Source organism: Salvelinus namaycush, chromosome 20 (assembly GCF_016432855.1).
Source record: "Salvelinus namaycush isolate Seneca chromosome 20, SaNama_1.0, whole genome shotgun sequence".
NCBI classification, from domain to species: domain Eukaryota; kingdom Metazoa; phylum Chordata; class Actinopteri; order Salmoniformes; family Salmonidae; genus Salvelinus; species Salvelinus namaycush.
Window position 1 is genome coordinate 18481792 of NC_052326.1, and position 6000 is coordinate 18487791.

Sequence of the window (6000 nt, forward strand, 5' to 3'; positions counted from 1 at the left end):
GGTGTTTTGCTGGTGACACTGTCTGTCGGGCTCTAGGATCCGGAACCATCACACACATCACCAAACCACTCACCCTCACTGTGGAGCCCAATCAACAGGAAAACATCCCCTTCTTCATCACCAGTTCACAAGATCATCCTAGGCCTACCTTGGCTTCAGCGCCATGACCCTACCATCTCATGGTCGAGGATGAGAATCACAGACTGGTCACTTGAATGCCAGAATACCTGCTTTCCTGTCCCCTGTGGTTCCACGTCGGTTGAGAGTCCTGTGGTTGCACTCCAGCCCAACATCCCAGAGGAATATAGGGATCTAAGGGAGGTATTCTCCAAGACCCACGCTACCTGTCTCCCTGGAGCTGCAGAGTTCCTACAATCTCATTCGCATCCGGGAGGGGGATGAGTGGAACACAGCGTTCAGCACGATGTCTGGTCACTATGAATACTTGGTTATGCCCTTTGGCTTAGCCAATGCTCCGTCAGTGTTCCAGGCATTCATCAACGAGGTGTTCAGGGACATGCTTGGACGTCAGGTGATTGTGTACATCGATGTCATCCTGATCTTCTCAACCAACCTGGAAGATCACATCACTCACGTTCGAGCAGTCCTGGAACGCCTCTTAGCTAACCACCTGTTCGTCAAGTCGGAGAAGTGCCAATTCCACCAGATGGCTGTCTCCTACTTGGGCTACCAAATCAGCCCGCAAGGAGTGAGGATGGAGGACAAGAAGGTAGATGCGGTAAGGTCATGGCCAGTCCCAACCACCATCAAGGGGTTACAGCGTTTTTTGGGGTTTGCTTACTTTTACCGCCGCTTCATGAGGAACTTCGTTTCCGCCACTCTCACCTCCCTCCTCAAGGGTGGGCCTCGTAAATTGGTTTGGTTTCCAGCAGCCGATGAGGCCTTTCGTCTCCTCAAGGGGGATTTCACCTCCGCCCCCTTGCTAAAACACCCAGATCCCACACTACCTTTTGTGGTTGAGGTAGACGCATCGGAGGTGGGTGTGGGGGCAGTTTAGTCACAAAGACAGGGGGACCCACTAAAATTGTATCCTTGTGCTTTCTTCTCCAAGAAACTGTCGAACGCAGAGAGGAATTACGGCTTTGACGATCGAGAGCTCTTGGCGGTGAAGTTGGCATTAGAGGAGTGGAGACACTGGCTGGAGGGCGTTTGTCATCCTCACCGACCATCGGAACCTTAAGTGCATACGGACAGCAAGGAGACTGAATCCTTGCCAAGCCAGGTGGGCCCCTTTCTTCACCAGGTTCGACATCACGCTGACCTATCGCCCAGGTTCTAAGAACCTCAAGGCCAATGCCCTCTCCCGTACCTACGATTTGGGAGAGGCTCCTGTCCAGAGGGCACCCATAAGCCCATCCTCCCAAGTTGTGGGTCCAGTGGTTTTGGACATAGATGTGGACATCCGCCAGGCTCTAGAGAGGGAGCCCGCACTCTGGAATTGTCCTCCCGCGTGCATCTATGTTCCCACAGGGATAAGGGGTCGGTTACTGACCTGGGCACGCACAGCTGTCATCGCTGGACATCCAGGTATTTCTCGCACCATCCATTCCATCACTGAGAAATACTGGTGGCCCACCTTGGTGCAGGATGTTACGCGGTATGTGAACTCCTGTTCCGTGTGTGCTCAAACCAAGTCGCCCCGGAATGCTCCAGCAGGGAAGCTCGTGCCGCTTCCCATGCCTCAGCAACCTTGGTCCCATCTATCCATTGACTTTGTTACTGATCTTCCCCCTTCTGATGGTTTCACCACCATTCTGGTGGTAGTGGATAGATTCTCCAAGTCATGTTGATTAATCCCTCTTCCTGGTCTTCCCACTGCTCTCCAGGTTGCTGAGGCACTCTTCCAGCAGGTCTTCTGGCATTATGGCCTTCCGGAGGACATTGTCTCGGATCGTGGCCCCCAATTCACATCCCGGGTATGGAGGGCCTTCATGGAGAAGCTCTGAGTCACGGTTAGCCTCACATCCAGGTATCGGCCTCAGTCTAATGGGCAGGTGGAGAGGATGCATCAGGAGCTGGGGAGGTTCCTGAGAAGTCACTGTCAGGGCCGGCAGGGTGAGTGGGCACGTTTCCTTCCTTGGGCAGAGTACGCCCAGAACTCTCTACGTCACTCCTCCACTGGGTTGACCCCCTTCCAGTGTGTTTTGTGTTTCCAGCCGGCCCCGTGGACCCCGGGCCAGATCGCGGCTCCTGCGGTAGATGTCAGAATCGTCCATCGTCAGAAGGAGCAGGCAGACCGTCACCGCAGTGACCCTGTGTTCCATCCTGGGGATTGCGTCTGGCTCTCTACCAGGAACCTCCCCCTCCGCCTGCCCTGCAAGAAACTCAGCCCCCGGTTTTTGGGGCCATTCAAGGTTCTCCGTAGGGTCAATGAGGTGACTTACAGGTTACAATTACCCAGTCTCCCTTCTCAGGCCGGTGATTCCTGGTCCCCTAGCTGATGCTGTCCCCCGCGACAAACCTCCTCCCCCGGACTTCGAGGGGAGCCCGGCGTATGCTGTCAGATCCCTACTGGACTCCCTTCGTCGTGGGGGACGGCTCCAGTATCTGGTGGACTGGGAGGGATATGGCCCAGAGCAGCGGTGTTGGGTTCCAGTGGAGGACACACCACCTTCGCCACCAACCCGCTCCTCGTCCTCAGGGTCGTCGGTGTCGTCCTGTGGCTGGAGCCGCATGTCAGAGGGGGGGTACTGTCATGTCTGCTCCTGCTCCTCCGGCGTACGACGTCGCCAGAGTACTAACCACCGGTCCTGGGATTCATCATTACGCACACCTGGCACTCATCATTACGCACACCTGTTAATCATTATGATTCACACCTGGACTCCATTACCTTCATAATTTCTTCCCCTTTACATGTCACTCTCCCATGTTCACTCACCAGTTGGTATTGTTCTTGTGTATCGGCGTACTGCCTTATGTTAGTGTCATGTTCTTGGTTTTGTGGTTTTACTAAAACGTTTCACCTGCACCTGCTTCCGACTCACCACTCCATTATTACAAAGGCAAAGTAGGGCTACTTTGAAGAATATAAAATATATTTTGATTTGTTCAACCCTTTCTTGTTTACTACATGATTCCATATGTGTTATTTCATAGTTTTGATGTCTTCACTATTATTCTACAATGTAGAAATCAGTAAAAATAAAGAGAAACCCTTGAATGAGTAGGTGTGTCCAAACTTTTGACTAGTACTGTGTATATATAAAAAAAATCTTGCATCTCTTAATTTATTTCCACAATTAACAAATAACATAACCAGGAAGAGAGGTTACTGGAAATGGGGGATTAAGGGTGCCTGGCCAAGTGGAGTTAGGGTAAATCATGTGTACTCTGGGCAAAGAGTATGTGAGAAATAATGATGACAGAAGGGGCAGGGATGGGTACTGTGGAATCAAGATTACTGTATGACCATTGATATGATCATGCGATGTGATCATGAGATGAAAAACTGTCTGCAGTGTAATGATGGGAGGGGTTGATTGATGGATGCAGGGAGGGGATATAACTGGAAACTACGCAGAAAGGTGACAGGAAAGAGGATGTCTAAGGAAAGGTTTTATTATAGATAGGGAATTGTGGAAGATTGGATTTTGAAAGATAGGGAAGAACAAGTGAGGAACTGAGCGAGCTTCCTCCTTCCTTCCACTCTGTAGTGCCGTGAGCTGGAATGGCTAAGATTTTCTCATACGCTAGCACTCACTGTTTGGCACACTGTGTAGTGTATATTTCCCCTTTGAGACAGGAGTTTTGCTGGTAAGGTGTTAGAACCTGCCAAGTGTAGGAGCCTACCTCAGGTCCGCTTGGCTGGGGGGAAGGAGTGGTCACTTCCTTGAATTCTTTGCGGCACCCTCCCTTCTCGACCAGTGAGGAAGCACATGTTCATGGCCCATGGCCAGATCTCAGGTCTTACGGTAAGTAGGTGAATGAGAGGTGTGTATCACCACTGCTTTGGGAGAGGTTACATCCTCTGAGAATGCAGGGCTGTGCTGCTGAGGGGGAATTCACAATGGGGCTAGGGCTGGTGCTGAGATCGGACCTCAGAGACATATGACATAACACACCCAGATGAGTTGTGCAAGCCCTAGACGTGACCTTCCTCATGAAGGGACAGGACAGACTTCCTGGGTGGAACCAAGACCCTTCTTGACCTGGTGTTCTGATTGGGCTGTGTTTGAGGGAGGAGTGGTAGACGGGGAAGTGACAGGGAAGTGACCGTTCTCTGTCTGGTCTGACGCAGCAGCCGGTAGTAAGAGTGGGTCACAGTCACACAGAATTTCAGATGAGAATCCAGGTCTGTGGGAAAACAGCATTGAGCATGCTCCATGACTCCACTGGGCAGACAGAGCAGGCCAGTGGCGTCCTCTAGGGAATGACCTCAGAGGACATCCAAGTTGCCTGCTGGGGAGAGAAAATAGAATCTCTCTCACACACAGACAGATCTCTCTCTCTTTCTACCACCCACCCTCTCTCTCTCTCTATCTCTCTCTCTTTCTCTCTCTCTCTTTTCTCTGTCTGTCTCTGAGATTTGCTCACACAGTAATTTCATGCCATTGACTTTACTCGTTATCACAGCTCAGAAATAATATAGTTTAGTTTACAGGAAAGTTTAAGCTGACCTTTTGGGTATACACACACACGCACACGCACACACACACGGCCATGGATTAACAAGGTGGTAAAGCTGTAGTGACACTACACAGACTCAGGGGGCTTTGCTCAGTGAATCCTCTAGTTTTACGGCAGCATGCGCATGTCTGTTTCTGGCATTGTTTTTCCGCTCTTCTGAGACTAGACTGATGTAGCAGGGCAGTGAGTGCTATGCGTACATACTGTAAGTACCGTGACGTCTGCATACCCTGGGAGATTTCAAGGCTGTTCAAGTGGGCTACGGAGAGCTGTCTGTGTCACCCCATTCAGAGGACAGACGCACAGCACAATAACAGCATCACCGTGATGTCACTATCCTTGTTATTGTTATTGACTGTGCTAATATTGTCATTAGTCTATGTTCCACTGTTTAGATACTCTGTTCAGCTGTCTCAATGTTCAGTTATAGACTCTGTTACTCAAGTGTTTCACAAAACATTACTATCTGCTGAACATAACAAAATATAAGATCAGTAGAGGACATCACAAACAGATACACACACACATACACGCACACACACAATTCTCTGTAATTAGGTGGCTGATAGGACATTGGTACTGTGATGACCTCATGGTGATCCTTGACCCCCTCGCTAACATCTCTCTCTTACCCACAGATCAGTGCTCCACACTGGGGTAGCCCTGCTGTTAGCCCTGTTGTCCTGCATGCTGTAAGTTACTGTCTGGGTATGTAGACCACCCTCCCCTGACCTTTTCTTTGACCCTTTCTACCAGAGGCTGTCTGAAGGAGGTCAACTGGGGTTATCATGTCCTGCTATCAGTTTATATGGGTCTGACTGATTTGCCTGGCTGCAACTCAACTCTCCCATCAGGATAGCAGTTTAAACCACAAGGCTACCATCCCAAACCCCACCACTGATATCACTTTGACCTCTGACCTCTGTGCCACGCTCTGTGAACCTCTGGAGAGGGTCTTCTAGACATGATTAATGATGTGTGCAAAGAGCCCACAGATGTGGAGGCATTTAGCATCTCCCCTGGTAAACCCACATTGGCTATGAAGATGAGGTAACTTAACCCAACCAGAGTCGTGTACTACGAATCTAGATAGAGGAGTTAGTGAGCTACCTCTGGTTCAACTTGGGATAACCGGTGACACGAATGTGGCTCACCTTTAAGCCAGGTACATTTTTATGGCGAAAGTTCCTTCAGAACTGGCCTGCTCCGGGGCAGGCTAACTCAGTGCTCACTCCACTTATCCTGAATGTGTTTGAGGCGTGAGTTGAGTACCAATCAAATTAGATTCCCTCTAGCTCGCAAAGATTGCGTCATCATCCCTTCATTCTCTGACAATATCTGAGGAATATT